This window comes from Silene latifolia, chromosome 2 (genome assembly GCF_048544455.1).
Source record: "Silene latifolia isolate original U9 population chromosome 2, ASM4854445v1, whole genome shotgun sequence".
Taxonomy (NCBI): Eukaryota; Viridiplantae; Streptophyta; class Magnoliopsida; order Caryophyllales; family Caryophyllaceae; genus Silene; species Silene latifolia.
This window is the reverse complement of record NC_133527.1, coordinates 26,046,318-26,064,168: the sequence shown is the minus strand read 5'-3', so window position 1 is coordinate 26,064,168 and position 17,851 is coordinate 26,046,318. Positions and strand designations below refer to the sequence as shown.

At 39.3% G+C, this 17,851-nt stretch overlaps 1 non-coding gene across 1 annotated transcript; it reads right to left on the bottom strand.

The window, feature by feature from the left end:
* Positions 1-17,126: 17,126 nt before the first annotated feature.
* LOC141645527 (small nucleolar RNA R71) lies at positions 17,127-17,233 on the bottom strand. The gene has a single exon (XR_012545007.1). It is a non-coding gene; the product is annotated as a small nucleolar RNA R71 (small nucleolar RNA).
* Between the last annotated feature and the right edge of the window lie 618 nt (positions 17,234-17,851).

Below are 17,851 nucleotides of genomic sequence, written 5' to 3'. Positions count from 1 at the left end.
TGCAAACAAATAATTCAGCTACAAATGGGAATGTCATATCTCCAATAGAGAACAACGAAGACTCACTTACTGACCAATTGATAAAGCTACTATAGAAGATGAAGGCTGATCTTTCAGTCTGGCAACTAGTTGCTAGCTCATTTCTACATCGCCAAGCTTTGCTATAAGCATTGGCAAAACACAATGTAGCGCACGATTCTACTCCAGATGTTGTGGTCAACCTAGTCCTCCAGGACTTAATCAAGCTAAGTAACCCAGTTACTTTCTCAGATGAAGATTTACCACCTTTTGGTGTGACTCATAATCTAGCTTTGTACATTACTGTCACATGTCTTAAGAAGAATGTACCCATGACACTAGTGGATGATGGTTCCGCAGTCAACATCATCCCACTAAGACAGCTTGTAAGCTATGCATGAAGGAGTCAGACTGGACTCCAACCAATCAAGGTGTTGGCGCATACGATGGGATGCGACGCAAAGTGATTGGTCGCATCAATCTTACTATAGCCAGTGGACCGATCGAAAGAAAGGTCAATTTCCAAATAGTAGACATCGAGGCATCCTTTAACATACTTCTAGGAAGACCATGGATTCATGCTTCCAAAGCTGTGACATCCACACTACATCAAAAGATCAAAATCCCTCTAGATGGTCGTATAGTGATGATCACTTCATCACCTATCAAGGAAGTCATCGAAAAGATGTCCAGCAATCAGGTCGTGTCAGATTTAGTACACGAATTGGAGGGATTTCAAATCAACAACCTTGTAGAAAGTGAATTGGCACCTCTATACTTCAACCCCTACTCCAACTTAGTGATCAACCACATACTCAAATCCCAATTCACAAGGATACTTCCCAAGAATGCCACTAAACCTTATCCGGAACAACACCTTCCCAGAATTCAAAGAAGGCCATTCCCATAAGATACCATTAGGGTTAGGATACAACCCTACCGTATCCGAAGTCGTAGAAATGCTTACTCAAGTCCATAATCGCAAAAATCGAGGAATATAAAAGCGACTATATCACCCTACGCTGAATGGATACTTCGTCAAGGAAGGAGACCATGAATCTTTTCACGGATTTCCCGAACCTTGGATGTTCAAAGGCAACAAGCTAGCTGGAACCGAAGTGTTCCACGATTGCTATTTCATTCCCCAGGAAATGGTTCCGACGGTAAAAAATCGTCAGACACCTTGTCTCGACGGGCGAGCCGTCAGACTTTTATTCGGAGAAGATTGATTCGTTAAGACAGCCTATGACGAGATTATTACCATGATACTTCGAGATGACCATTTCAATCCCGCAGCACTTATCACAGATGCAAACCCAAACAATCAGCAGAAATGATGGACAAAGTCAATCAAATGAACCAATAATCAAGGAAGGCTCTTCAAGCTCACAAGTGGATAATTAGAGATGTTTAAAGGAGAACCCGAAGACGACGAGTTCGAATTTGAGTCAGACTCAGAGTCAGAAACTGAGTCTATGATGTGACTCCTATTTACGCACATTTAGCCCCCTAACTAGCCTAGTTCCTATGCTTTTTAGTTTGTATTAGGGCCGTTTCTTGTCTTTAGCCTCCTTTATGCACATTCTATAAGGTTTGGTGTCCTTCTTAGGAGAAGAACACTAGCCTTGCCTAAACGGAGTGAAACGGAGCTAAATTGATAATATCCAACGACCAAGCATCAAAGAGAAGACTAACAGTAAAGGCCTAAGTTAATTAAACAAGGAATTGGGCAATGACAAGGGATCCCCACGACCCATGAAGGACCTCCACGGATCGGGGGGCAACAAAAAGAAGAAGAATAAAAGCACTTGAGGACGGGCGTCCCAAAACTGGCCCGGGCGTCCCCAAGCTCAGGACGGGTGTCCCCAAGCCAGGTCGGACGTCTCTCCATACAGGATGATTGTCTTCGAAGAGAGGTCGTGCGTCCCATTTCCAGGACCTGCAAAGCTTTAGACTTCAATTAAAGGACCTAATCGTCATTTAAGCCATTAGTTAACCCAATCCTTTTACCACAATATATACCCTTTTTATAATAAATTGAGGGTTAAGCCCTCTTAGTGGAGGCTAATGACAGGGCAGTCGTATACCTATCAAAAATAACCAACTGGCTCTAACTAATATAGCTAGGGAAGTCGGGCCGATCTCCATAGGGAGATGGGAAAATGTCAGCTTTGTCTAAGTTCGTCACGGTAACCAAAATGGGGATTTTAATTGGGTTGTTGTTCTAAACTAATAAAGATGAGATAGAGAAAAGGCAGAGAAAAAGGATTAAACAGATAAGGAAAACAGCTAAGACAGACGGTTCACCATGATTATTCAGTCAAGTAGTCTAAATCTCAGGTCAAAGCAGGTATGGTCTGAGGAGCAGTGAATATCACCTTCCGGTCTCAATTCGCCCTAAAGCATAGATAGCTTAGCTTCCGCCCTCACTACAGTGCCCTAATGTTCGCTACGAGTCTCACTCTTTCCAACCTTCCGGTCCAGGTCAAGGTTTACTATGATAAAAATGTCTAATTGCGTCGACTCAATTAGACAGATACAATTAACTGTAGCGATTAACAACAGAGACTACACAAGCATTAACCTAATATGGGAACTACTATTCCTTCATAATCATGGATCCCCTAGCCTTAGCAAAAGGGAATTAGCTACACAATACTGAATCAACAATAATAACATATAAATAATAAGAATTAAACATGATAATGATAAAATGAAATGGAAGTAAAATAACAATAGCGAAATGAAGAAGAGAAGAATTAAAAGCACTAATAATGAATTAAGAACAAGAATTAAAATAGAATAATAATACTGAATACAAGTTCGAATCCAAGTAGCAAAAAGGGTAGAAGGAAAGTAAATCCAAGAAACAGTAGAAGTTTTTCTAGTGAAAAGTGAATGAGGAAGAGTTACGCAGTCTACTGTATTTAGTAGCATACGAAAATCCTCCTCTAAACCTAATCCATAACTAAATTACAAAAGCCCATACGAAAATAGGCGGAAAAACTTTAATACAGGCAAAACCACTCGATCGAGTGGAAATAAACCACTCGATCGAGTAACTAAGCATCAAACCCTTCGATCGAGTGGAATTAAACCACTCGATCGAGTAACTCCTTGTATTTCCTACTTGATTGAATACTGGGACTGCTCGATCGAGTAACCATCAGTATATAAAGCATTCGATCGACTAGAAAAGTAGTCGATCGAGCTATCTTGGTACGTTTAGGCACTAAACACCTTCCGAAACTAGCTCACGCGTCTTCAAAGTGGTAGATTCCAAGCTCCGGCTCCTTGTTCTCCATAAATGCATGCAAATGGGATGAGTTTAGGCTCGATTTATCTCCTCTTTGGCTTATTCCTGCAATTTACATAAAAGGAACCAAAGTAGAATATTCGGGGGTATTTGTAGCTAGATGCCACGTAAATAATATAGAAATGCGTGTAAAAATGAGGTAAAAACCTTATATAAAATACACGCATCAAATCTCTCCAAACCAAACCTTTGCTTGTCCCCAAGCAAACTATGAATGCAACTAAGAATAAACAGTGGAACGGGACCAACACATCAGCTACAAATCACCCACCAAAACCAGTTTAATGCAACAACTAACAAAGTGGCAAACGATAAGTGCAAACGAGTTAAATGAATGTTTCAAACTTACTGAACCGTCGACCTTACAAGACTCAAAAGTATCGGACTCTCACGGGTCGCTCATCACTCAAATTTAGGCATAAGGTAAGTATGTATGTGAAAGATAGAAAGAAGTAAAGACACTCACCTAACTCGACCTATAAGAACGTGCATGCAGTTAACATGAATAAAGTCTCTACAACCGTACATACGCATTCCAACCATACTAATGACCAAGACACATGCCGAGGACTTATATTTGGGTAAGTGAGGTAATGGGTAAGAAGGGGCTAAATGAATTTGGATATGTGGGGTTAATAGCCAGGCTAGCAACGACGAATCCAAATATTGAATTGCATCCCAACTTCATACTCAATATAATAAAACAAAACGGCGCAAATTCCATGCACTCAGCTCACAATACACCAAAAACTTGTCAACTCCCCATAAAATATAAGTAAAACATGGGAGTGAAGATCATTATACAATTTCTCAATTCTCTGCACATGATTTTTCTTTCTTTTTCTTTTTCATATTCCATTTTTTTTTCATTCTTTTCTTCTTTTTTTTTTTTAATTTTCATCCATCATTTTTTTCTTTCATTCCCTTCAATTCTGCCACCATCTCCTAAATTCAGATAAAAGTAACCAAACTGCAGTAAAGCATTCCAAACAGCTACTCATTACTAGCTCGGCTAGGTAGGAAAAATTATAGTATGTAGCTAAAAGGACAAAAGGCAATTTGGCTATGTGGGGCTCATGGGTAGAATGAAATAAAGGGGAACTGCCTCTCCTAACATGCGTCACCATCCACAGACCGAATACATACAGGTATTAAGAAGACTAGACTCATGCTTATGCAAATTGATGTTACATGCCTTACAGAGAGTACTACTCAAATCCTAAATGAAACCAGTCATGAATGTCACCGGTTTATAAAGCTCTAACCTCAGAATGTAATGTAGCTTGCCGATATGTGAGTCAAGTCTATTTGTTCAGATAAGAGAGAAACAAAAACTCGTAGATCATGCACATAATCATGCCAACTATATGTCAAGGAAATGCAAGGCTAAGGTAAGGATTTAATGTAGCGTCAAAGTTCAAACGTTCCGACTCATATTAAACGTGAAATTTATGTGATTTTCGAATTAAAAACGACAATGAATGCGAAAATAAATAAACGTGCAAACGAAAATGCAAGAAAACATGCAGACACAGATATGGATGCATACCTCCCCAAACCAAACCGTACAATGCCCTCATTGTACCAAAAATAGGGAAAGAAATGCAAACTAAGGAGAGAAGGTTAAGTGGAGTCGGAAGACTTACAAAACGTCATGAAAAGGGACCTCCCCAAACCGACCATGAACATGGGAGGTCAAAAGAAGTCAAGCAGTAGCTCAACAGACGAAAAGTAACGGCTGGAAGACGAAACCACTTGATCGAGTGGATTGGAATAGCTCGATCGAGTGAAATGGCATCAAAAGGTGCTCGATCGAGAAAATTGTTACTCGATCGAGTGATCCAGTTATGCGACTTGTCGATCGAGTCTTCAAATCACTCGATCGAGTGAATATGATCTCAAAAGTGCTCGATCGAGTAGAAAAACTACTCGATCGAGTGACTGTACCTGCAGAACACGCATCAAAAGCAAGGAAAATACATAGGGTGCATAAAACAGCATCTAAAGTTCAACAAAAAGCTAAAGGCAAATAAAAATTTCAACAAAAGTACAATAAAACAGTCCGGGTTGCCTCCCGGAGAGCGCAGGTTTAAGAGGTCCCGCATGACCTTTCTGGCATCAATTAACTGGCGCATCTAGCTCGTCGAAGTACAAGACTTCAACACGATTATCTGCTTCACTTGCCTAGTGATAATGCTTCACATATTGCCCATTCACCTTGAACCGATTTCCCTCGGGACCTTCTAGCTCAACGGATCCATATCTAGTAACAGCTGTCACCGTATAAGGACCACTCCACCTGAACTTCAGCTTGCCAGGAAACAATCGCAGTCGGGCATTAAACGGCAGCACCTTTTCCACGACATGAAACTCCCGAGGTAGAATTCTTTTGTCATGCCATCTCTTCGTCCTTTCTTTATAAATACGTGAGATATCATAGGCGTTAAGCCTAAATTCTTCCAACTCATCTAGCTGCAAAAGACGATTCTGACCACACAACTTAGGATCAAAGTTAAGCTCTCGAATTGCCCACCAAGCTTTACATTCCAACTCAACAGGTAAGTGACATGATTTCCCATAAACTAACCTATAAGGTGATGCACCAATTGGTGTCTTAAAGGCAGTTCTGTAGGCCCATAATGTGTCTTCTAATTTAAGACTCCAGTCCTTCCGTGATTTAGAAACTACCTTAGTCAAGATCTCTTTCAACTCGCGATTAGAGACCTCAACCTGACCACTAGTTTGGGGATGATACCCCAAACCACGCCGGTGTTGGACACCAACTTTAGACAGAATAGAAGTTAGTTTCTTTTCTTTAAAGTGCATTCCCCCATCACTAATGACGACCCTAGGGACACCAAATTGGGGAAATATGACCTTTTTAAACATTTTTATCACGGTCTCTGCATCAAAATGAGGTGAGGCAATTGCCTCAACCCATTTCGACACATAATCTACAACCACTAAAATGTACCTGTTACCTTTACTAGACGGGAACGGTCCTTGGAAGTCAATGCCCCAGATATCGAAAACCTCAACCTCTAAGATACCATTTTGTGGCATCTCATGTTTCTTTGAAATGTTCTCTGATCATTGGAAAGCATCATAGGTTGAAACAAAAGACTTAGCATCAGCAAACAAAGAAGGCCAGTAAAAACCAGACTGAAGTACCTTAGCCACGGTGCGCGATGGACCGTGGTGACCACCATAGGAAGAGGAGTGACAACCTTCCAGGACTACTTTAGCCTCCCACTGCGGAATACACCGTCTGTAGGGACCGTCTGCACATTCCTTAAATAAATAAGGATCGTCCCAAAAATACTGCTTAGCGTTATACAGAAAACGCTTCCTCTGCTGATGAGAAAGGTTAGGCGGCAGCTTGCCACTGACAACGAAGTTAGCTATATCTGCATACCAAGGCTCTTGGTTAACAATAGACGATAATACAGCAAATAAAGTATCGTCAGGGAAAGAATCATCAATAGGTAAAGAATCCTCCCCTTCTTGTCGTGACAGTCGCGACAGATGATCAGCTACAACGTTCTCAGCTCCTTTCTTATCTTTAATCTACAAATCAAACTCCTGAAGAAGGAGTATCCATCTCAATAGCCGTGGTTTACCCTCCTTCTTATCAAGGAGGTGCCTCAGAGCTGCATGGTCAGTAAAAACAGTAACTTCTGACCCAATCAAATAAGAACGAAATTTCTCTAAGGCATAAACTACAGCTAGCAGCTCTTTTTCCGTGGTAGTGTACTTCACTTGAGCCTCATCCAGAGTTCGGCTCGCATAGTAGATTGCATTTAAAGCTTTGTCTTTCCTTTGGCCTAGCACCGCTCCTAGTGCATAGTCACTGGCATCACACATTATCTCAAACGGCAAGTCCCAGTCGGGAGGCTGTATGATCGGCGCAGAGACTAAAGCCTGCTTTAACTTGTTAAAAGCAGAAAGACACTCATCAGTAAACATAAAAGGGGCATCCTTAAGTAGCAGCTGTGTAAGTGGTTTAGCAATTTTCGAAAAATCCTTGATAAACTGGCGATAAAAGCCGGCGTGGCCAAGGAAACTCCTCACCCCCTTAACATTAACAGGAGGTGGTAATTGCTGAATCACTTCCACCTTTGCTTTATCAACCTCTATTCCCCTATCAGAAACTAAGTGCCCTAAGACAACTCCCTTGTTGACCATGAAATGGCACTTCTCCCAGTTAAGCACGAGATTAATCTCGATGCAGTGCTGCAAAACTTTATCAAGGTTAGACAAACAGTTAGAAAAATCACTTCCATAAACACTGAAATCGTCCATGAAAACTTCCATAATAGACTCGATAAACTCTGAAAATATCCCCATCATGCACCTTTGGAAGGTGGCAGGGGCATTACATAAACCAAAAGGCATCCTGCGATAAGCAAACACGCCTTGAGGACAAGTAAATGTAGTCTTAGCTTGATCGTCTAGGTGAATAGGGATCTGAAAGAACCCTGAATACCCATCTAAATAGCAGAAAAATTTGTGAGAAGCTAACCTTTTTACCATTTGATCAATAAAAGGAAGGGGAAAGTGATCTTTCTTGGTGGCGGCATTCAGCTGTCTGTAATCTATACACATCCGCCAACCAGTCACTACTCGAGTGGGTATTAACTCATTCTTATCATTCTTAACCACATCAGTCCCTCCTTTCTTCGGGACCACCTGCACTGGACTCACCCATTTAGAATGACCAACAAAATAGATAATACCTGCGTCGAGCAGCTTCATTACCTCAGCCATCACAACATCTTGCATCTTCCGGTTCAGTTTTGCCGACCCCGTCTCGCAAGGTTTGTGATGTTCCTCCAGCTCTATCCTGTGCATACAAATATCGAGACTAATCCCCTTGATATCGTCCAAAGAATAACCCAAAGCTTTCCTGTTTTTCTTAAGCACAGCTAACAAAGAAATCAGCTGATCATTATCAAGCTTAGCACTAACGATGACTGGATATCGCTCAGTATCATCTAAGAAAGCATATTTTAGATGAGAGGGGAGAGGCTTACGCTCTGGCACTTTTACCTCAATGGAGCAAAGAGTACCGATCATCCTGCTCCACTTGCTCTCCCTCGGCGTCGGTGAGTTCACGCTCATCTAAATCATCTATAAGCAAATCCAACACAAAGATCATCGTCATCCGGGTTATCTCGCACACTCATCCAAAAGCATAAGAGCCTCTAGTGGGTCCTTCATAAAAGAACCCGACCAGAAGTCATAAATAGACTCATCAATAATATCAACCGAATAACAAGTATCCTCTATCATTGGCCGAGACAAAGTGCTAGGCAGGCTAAAAGTGACCGCGTCATCCCCTACTGCAAGGGTCAAATGCCCTTGTTTGACATCAATAATGGCCCCAGCTATACAAAGGAACGGTCTTCCTAAGATAATTGGGGTCCGGGTGTCCTCAGCTATGTCTAAAACAATGAAATCTCTCGGTATAAAGAACTTGCCTATTTTCACAGCACGTCCTCCAAGACGCCTAAGGGTTTCCTAACGGATCTATCACCATCTCGTAGGGTAATGTTAGTCAATTTAAGATGACCCATATTCAATTTCTTGCGAGCAGATAGGGCATGACGCTGACGCTGGCTCCTAAATCACAAAGAGCCTTATCAATAACTAAATTGCCTATAACACAGGTAATAGAGAAGCTACCCGGGTCTTTCATTTTAGGCGGAGCCTTATTTAAAAGTAAGTTACTAGACTCTTCCATAAATGAAACCGTCTCAAACTCACTTAGCTCTCTCTTACGCGTCACAATATCTTTCATAAATTTAGCGTAAGTAGGTACCGGGTAACGAGTTCAAGAAAAGGGACAGCTTACCTGGAGGTTCTTCACAACGTCCACAAACTTACCGTACTGTCGCTCGACCTTCGCGTCCTTCAGACGACTCGGAAAGGGTACTCTGGTAGCAATGAGTGAACCCTCGACTTTCTCTTTACCTTTATCAGTGCGTGACGTCTCCACAGCAGGGGAAGATAACACGGTAGCGGAATTAGATGGCAAAATAGGGTCTCCGCTGCTTCTGGTACTCGATCGAGTACTTTCCTCACTCGATCGAGTGGTTTCATGTTGGAGTTTACTCGATCGGCCATTTTCTTCACTCGATCGAGTGATCTCTTTTTCAGGCTTGCTCGATCGATCACTTTGTTCACTCGATCGAGTGATTTCTCCATCTATTTCACTCGATCGAGTAAGAATATCACTCGATCGAGTATCGGTAATTTGAGCACTACTCGATCGACCACAATTATCACTCGATCGAGTGATGGGATGTATTGTTTCACTCGATCGAGTAGAATTTTCACTCGATCGAGTGTCTGGACAACACGCAGCAAGGATTTCGTCCAAAAACTCATCCAAATCATCTTTCGGGGCATTATCAGCTGTCAAAACCCCTTCTTCTGGTACTTGTGGCCCCTCATGAGTAAGGCCACCTTGGAGATTCGTAGCATTAACCGGATCACATGTCGGTAGAAGGTTGGCTTGGTCTTTCGCGAGTGTTAGCTGCGCGACTTGTTCTCTTAATTCCACAATAACAGTTTCATTCTCGCTACATTTCTCCCCAAACTGCTGCGTTAAGTTCAACATCAAGGATTTCAGTTCGGCAATTTCCTTGTTTGTAGAAGGAGAGACCGGCTGCGGTGCCGGCGTAGAAAGAGTAGAAACATTCTTCATTTCCTCGTATAATTGCGAGAAAGGGACCCCTTGCTTGTATTTCTGATAAGTAATGACTCGCTCTATACTTGCCAGACAATCAATAGGGTCATGCCCTTCCATGCCACATCTACCACATATCTCCACATGCTCAGTGATTAAACAGACCTGTGCGATTTCACTCACAGCTTTCGTAATCTCCACATTACCTAGACTTTTGCTAGGACTTTCCATCGCAGTTTGTAGCCAACTCGTTGACTTGCTCACTACCTCGGGGATTTCCATATTCTGAAACATGAATGGCCATCTCTTCAATAAGGCGCCACCCTTGGTCATCTTCAACATTCTTCATGAATCTCCCTTTAGCTACACTATCAAGAATAACTCTTTGGTTTCGATATAACCCGTTGTAGAACTGGGTACAAAGGAACCAATGTTTGAGACCATGGTGAGGCACAGAACGGTCGAGCTTCTTGAACCTCGCCCACGCCCCATCCAAATCTTCAGTAGGTAGTTGCTCAAAAGAAGTAATCTGATCTCTTAAGGCATTAGTGCGCTGCGGTAGGAAATATCGCCTGTAAAAGGCCAAAGCAAGGGAACTCCAGTCGGTTACACCGGCTGCCTCCCTATCTGAATCCCTCAACCATTCCCGGGCATCATCAGCTAAAGAAAAGGGGAAGAGAGCTCCCTTCACTTTGTCCTGTGTCACCCCAGCAACAAGAGGAATGGTAGAGAAATACTCTGTAAACAGTTCTATATGCCTGCATGAATCTTCTTCAGGTACCCACCTAAAGAGATTTCTCTCGACCAGCTGTATGTAAGATGGGTGGATTCCAAAGGTTCCCGACTCAATGGTGGGTAATAGGAAACCTTTTGGAAGCGAATCCACATTAGGCTCTGAATGGCTGGCTATATTAGGCATCCTGGCAAATAGAATTTACAAAGCAAAAACAGGTGCGACGATGTTCTCATATAGAACAGATAACCTGCAAAACTAATCAAAAACATCGCAAAAATGAGATTTGTCTCAAGAAATAAATTCCTTGAGACGAGAGACAAACTTAAATAAAGCAACAAAATTGCGCCACCTCCCCGGCAACGGCGCCAAAATTTGACAGGGCAGTCGTATACCTATAAAAAATAACCAACTAGCTCTAACTAATATAGCTAGGGAAGTCGGGTCGATCTCCACATGGAGATGGGAAGATGTCAGCTTTGTCTAAGTTCGTCACGGTAACCAAAATGGGGGTTTTAATTGGGTTGTTGTTCTAAACTAATAAATATGAGATAGAGAAAAGGCAGAGAAAAAGGATTAAACAGATAAGGAAAACAGCTAAGACAGACGGTTCACCATGATTATTCAGTCAAGTAGGCTAAATCTCAGGTCAAAGCAGGTATGGTCTGAGGAGCAGTGAATATCTCCTTCTGGTCTCAATTCGCCCTAAAGCATAGATAGCTTAGCTTCCCCCCTCACTACAGTGCCCTAATGTTCGCTACGAGTCTCACCCTTTCCAACCTTCCAGTCCAGGTCAATGTTTACTATGATAAAAATGTCTAATTGCGTCGACTTAATTAGACAGATACAATTGACTGTAGCGATTAACAACAGACTACACAAGCATTAACCTAATATGGGAACTACTATTCCTTCATAATCATGGATCCCCTAGCCTTAGCAAAAGGGAATTAGCTACACATTACTGAATCAACAATAATAACATATAAATAATAAGAATTAAACATGATATTGATAAAATGAAATGGAAGTAAAATAACAATAGCGCAATAATGAAGAGAAGAATTAAAAGCACTAATAATAAATTAAGAACAAGAATTAAAATAGAATAATAATACCGAATACAAGTTCGAATCCAAGTAGCAAAAAGGGTAGAAGGAAAGTAAATCCAAGAAACAGTAGAAGTTTTTCTAGTGAAAAGTGAATGAGGAAGAGTTACGCAGTCTATTGTATTTAGTAGCATACGAAAATCCTCCTCTAAACCTAATCCATAACTAAATTACAAAAGCCCATACGAAAATAGGCGGAAAAACTTTAATACAGGCAAAACCACTCGATCGAGTGGAAATAAACCACTCGATCGAGTAACTAAGCATTAAACCCTTCGATCGAGTGGAATTAAACCACTCGATCGAGTAACTCCTTGTATTTCCTACTTGATTGAATACTGGGACTGCTCGATCGAGTAACCATCAGCATATAAAGCATTCGATCGACTAGAAAAGTAGTTGATCGAGCTATCTTGGTACGTTTAGGCACTAAACACCTTCCGAAACTAGCTCACGCGTCTTCAAAGTGGTAGATTCCAAGCTCCGGCTCCTTGTTCTCCATAAATGCATGCAAATGGGACGAGTTTAGGCTCGATTTATCTCCTCTTTGGCTTATTCTTGCAATTTACAAAAAACGAACCAAAGTAGAATATTCGGGGGTATTTGTAGCTAGATGCCACGTAAATAATACAGAAATGCGTGTAAAAATGAGGTAAAAACCTTATATAAAATACACGCATCAGCTAAGTCCCTTTAGATTAGATTAAGCTCTCATTAGGAGTAGATTAGAATAGATTAATGTTTAATCATTCCACAAATTCCACTTTAATCTTTCCTTAATTATTTTACAAACAATCTTAGATTTAGCCTAGTACTTGAAGAATTCTTGGGTATGTATTGGGGAATTGACAATTCTCGACCATCAATAAAAGGGTTTCTTCAATTGTTCTTCCATTTCCTTTGTTCATCTCAAGTTGTTTACATTTGGATCTCTTGGGTATGTATTTGAAGACTAAGTGACAAGTCTCCATCTTTATTCAAGGATTTTTCTTTGTTTATGTTCATCTTTACTCTCCAAGTTGGTAACATTCTTAATCCCTTTTTATTTACTTGTTAATCTCTTGTTTATTACCTTGCTTAATCATCATGTTCAATTATGTTGTGATGTTTGACACCATTGCAAACATGTTCACCATGATAATGAGTGAGTAGTATTCTAGCTAGGGTTAGTGGGGGGATTAGGGGAGTAATTATGGGATAAATATATGCTTAATGAGTTCATATTAATGCTTGCTTATTGTACTTTCAACTTATGGCCATGTTATGTTTGATGAAATGCTCGATTAACAGCCTAGCATGATTCTCTTATCTTTTCAACAAGACTTGTAAGATATAAGCTAACTCAAGGCTTGTTATACCATGCATATTGTTGAATAGGAAGGACCAAGTCGATTTTAGGTGTTGTAAAGTCGTGACCGACTCGGCTCCTGGACCTAAGTCTTTCTAGGAATTGTAAGACATAAACTAACTCGGTTCCAACAATAATAATTAGTTGCATCTATGTAACTCATTTATGCTATCTTACCATGATTTCCCTATGATCCCATGACATCATAGTGTCCTTTAATCATTTTTTTACATCCTCATTTCTATTTACTTGCCATGTTCTTCATTTGTTTATTTGTATTTGTCGTAGTTTAGAACACACCTTCAAACCCATGTAATTGTGACACTAGCATAAATTGAGATAGATAGACTTAGAACCCAAAACATACTGTCCCATGGATCGACCTCGACTTAACCGCTAACTAGTTGTTTGTTGATAATATAAATGTGTTTGATTGAGTGAACAACGACTCGCTCAACATCAAAATGGCGTCGTTGCCGGGGACGGTGTTTTGTGATTAAGTTCTTTTTGTTTGTCTATTTTAATTGAGCTTTAACCATTCTCTCTTTTAAATAAGTTTTAGAATGTCACACTATTATTTGTTATTTAAAAAAATTGTCTTTTGAACTTTAAAGTACATTAAACGACCTAAACAACAATTAAACATCAAAGTAAATTCAAAATTTTAATTCTAGGATTTTATTGTAAAATAAGTTATCTCGTTCAAAAAAATCACATTACATCACTATAACTTTTACTATGTTTATAAATATTATCCTTGTTGGAAAATGTGTCCTCAACAATAGTGTGATCACATGATTTAATATCATAATTAAATCTCATATAAAGAATACGTAAGGGATGATTCATTTAAATAGTCAACTGATCAACATTAATCGGTAACAATTGGTTTGCTAGAGTTTGACGTTACTGTCGTAGGACGGTGGTGGTCAGTTGATCCCTTAAGGTCACACCTAAAGGACGATGCCCTAATCTGTAAAGTTGATTAATTGTATGACGATACAAGTTGATCAATTCCTTAAAATTGAACAATTCAATTGTGAGAGAGAAAATTGATATCTTATTATAATGGGATTAAATAAGATTCATTTTAGTAATAAAAATGCTTTATTACTGAAATTGTTTATTGTTTGAAAAACAATAGAGATAAGAATGAATGGTTAGTTATAATTACAAGATTTTGTGAATTATAATTAAATGACCCATTTTATTTATGTGATCAAGTATCACTAGTCAATTTGTTGTATGTAATTTAATTAATTTATAAAATGATATTTATGTGATAAATATGCATTAAATTAATTAATAACATGTAACATACTACATGTGACATATTGTGTGACAAATGACAAATAGACAAAATAAAATGGTAGTCCATTTTATGATAAATGGACCGAAATATTGGGTAGTGTAGGGTGTTAGGATGATGTTATTTTATTAGTAGAATTAGACATCATGATGGCTAGTAAAGACTAGCTTACACACCTATTGTGTTGTGAAGAGAAAAAGTGAAAAGCAAGATGCCAATTTTTGGCTCTTTTCCCTTGCCTCAACCGGTTTCTCTACTCTTTCTTTAAGGGAGTTTTGTTCTCTTATTAAAGACACTACACTACCATCTTTCATACTTGCATGCAAACTCTCTACTACTCTCACAACTCTCTAAAATGTCTTAGAATCTTCATAAATTGTTCAATTTAGATTACTAATATTATTAGTGTAATATATGAGTATTAGTAACTAATTTTAAGGTATACTACTAAACAAATATCTAGTAAATATGATGTGAATACGGTACGGTGTCTTTAACGAAAATTCTACGGGAAAATTACCGTATCACGGATTACGAAAAATAAAACGAAAACAGCGGGAATAAGCTTGAGGCTCACGACCAAGCATGGGAAAGAGGGAGAAGAAGTTTAATGCATGTCTAGAAGATGTTTGTTTAGTATGTTTTCATAGTTTATAGTTTATTTGCTTGCTTAATTTAATATGTTTTCATAGTTTATTTGCTTGCTTGTTGTGATCTCAACTTATGCACATGTTATGTTTGATGAAATGCGAGCCTATGAATCCTTGCATTTTTTACCCATCACCTATCTTTTCAATGAGACTTGTAAGACATAAACCAACTCGAGTCTCATTAGACCATGCATATAGTTGAGTAGGGAAGATTAAGTCGACTTGTAGGTGTTGTACAATCTAATCGATTCGGCTCCGGGACCCAAACTTTCCTAGGATTGTAAGATATAAACCAACTCGATCCATCACAACAATAATTGCTTGCTTATAATTTGAGAATATGTTTGTATGATCAATTCCCATGAATCCCCTATGACCCCATGACACCCTAGTGCCTTTTATCAATTGTTTACATCCCTTTTTGATCATCTTGCTTGTTTACTTTCATTGCTATTTAGTTTAGTGATCTTCTATTCAAACCCCAAATTGTGACACCCCTAGACACCGCTACTTACAATTGAAAATCTCACTTCAATACCCGTCCCTTGGGATCCGACCTTTACTTGCCTCTTTACTAATAGTAGAGTTGTTTGTGGAGTTATAAATATTGTTTTGGTCTAGGTGCTCCTAACGACAAGTACCGAAAACTAAACCTCTTAAGTGAGTACGACCAATCATCCTAATACTCATCATAGCTGAAGAACAAGTTAAGGAAGGAGACCTTACTTGTGCCCACAAAACCGAAATTAACAATGTAAGGGACATTGTTTTCTTATAAATCTCTTATTTTGTTATGCATGCACTAGATCTAAAGAACAAATAATTAAGAAGTTAATTAGTTCATTATTAGAGGAGTCTCATAATAGGTATATGAACCTAACAAGTGGTATCAGAGCATATGATGTTGCATGCATAATCGGTTATTGTTTTTCCGAGTTAAAATGTTAACATATAAAACTAAAAATTTGCGTTTTATAAAGATAAAGCCACGAAAATTTTTGCATGTTATATATTCTGGTCCTAAAATGTTTTTAGGTCATTTTTATGATTTATGGAAATTTATTGCTCATTTTTATGATTTTTAGTGAAATACTTACATTTTTATGAGTAAAATGAACTTTTATTCACTAAAATAAGTTAACCTTCACTACTGGCCGTGGTATTTTAGTATGACCTCACATGAATATTTTATGTATTTCATGTAAAATTAAACTCCAAGTGAGTCTCGACCAAAAATGGCGCCGTTGCCGGGGACGGTGTTAACTTGATTTAGATTTTCTTAGATTGTTATTAGTTGTGTCTTTATTTGCCTTGGGGAAGTAAAACTCCACAAGGTTTGTTCTAATTATTTTCAAGTTGTTTGATATTTTGCATGTCTAGAAGATCACAAGGTAACTTGTTACCCTTTTATCACGAAATTGAAAGGACTTTGACAAACAATAGAAGACTTGCTAGAGGAACTTTGAGAGGTATTGGTGAGGTTGTAGATATTCAACCAAACGCTATTGAGTTCGTCAACCCTTTTGCAAGAGAAGGTGAGGAGAACCCAACAGGAAATCCAACACAAAATCAACCCACAATGCCTAAATTTTCATCACATTCCGTACCAACCGAGGAGAACCTACCCAATGGTACTCCCACACCACAACACTTAACTGGAAATTTCATTGCCAAATACGCATTTATCCAATTAGTCGAAAGAAGCCAATTTGGGGGGGATGCCTAGTGAAGACCCTCACTCTCACATGGAGACGTTTTGTGACTATTGTGATGCGATTTCTCAAACCGGTGTAACTCAAGACCAAATTCGATGGGTCTTATTTCCTTTTTCTCTAATTGGAACCGCAAAACAATGGTTGAAAGGTCTTGATAAGGCTACTCTCGGAATTGACTCGTGGAAGAAATTGGCTCTAGCTTTCTACAAAAAGTTCTACCCACCGGAAAAGACTAACATGCTAAGAGCTCAAATTACGGGCTTTAAGCAAAGAGATGAAGAATCTTTGTATGAAGCTTGGGAGCGATTCAAGGGAATTTGTCGCTCATGTCCTCATCATGGACTTAGCGAGTGGTTCTTGGTACAACAATTTTGGAATGGTCTTTATGAAGACTCAAGAAACATTCTCAACATGGGATCAAATGGTATGTTCACCGAAGTTGACGGCAATCAAACTTGGAACAAGATTGAGGAAATGGCGGTCCATAATTCACAATATAGTATACCACGCAAGGCTACTAGAGGAGGAAAGCATGAAGTGGACTCTATTACTCAACTGGGTGCTCAACTTAGTGCTCACATTGATACCATCAATTTGAAGTTCGAAAAAGCTATGGCTAGACTTGAAGAAGCCTCAAAATCACCAAAGCATCATGTTAATGCCATGACGGCATCTTCATCAATCCCAAGTGGGATATGTGAGAATTGTGGAACTTTGGGACATGACCAAAGTGAATGTAGGGGAACAAATGAACAAGTGAATGCTTTTCAAGCATACAAGAGTGGTACCCCTTATTCAAATTATTACAATGAAAACACCAAATTCCACCCAAATCTCTCATACAAAAGCCAAAATGTTCAAAACCCTCAACCAACATACACCCCACCTCCCATGAGCAAAATCAAAGACCCTTTTACAACCAAAACCAAGGTTACCAAAATCAAACTCCATACAATCAACAA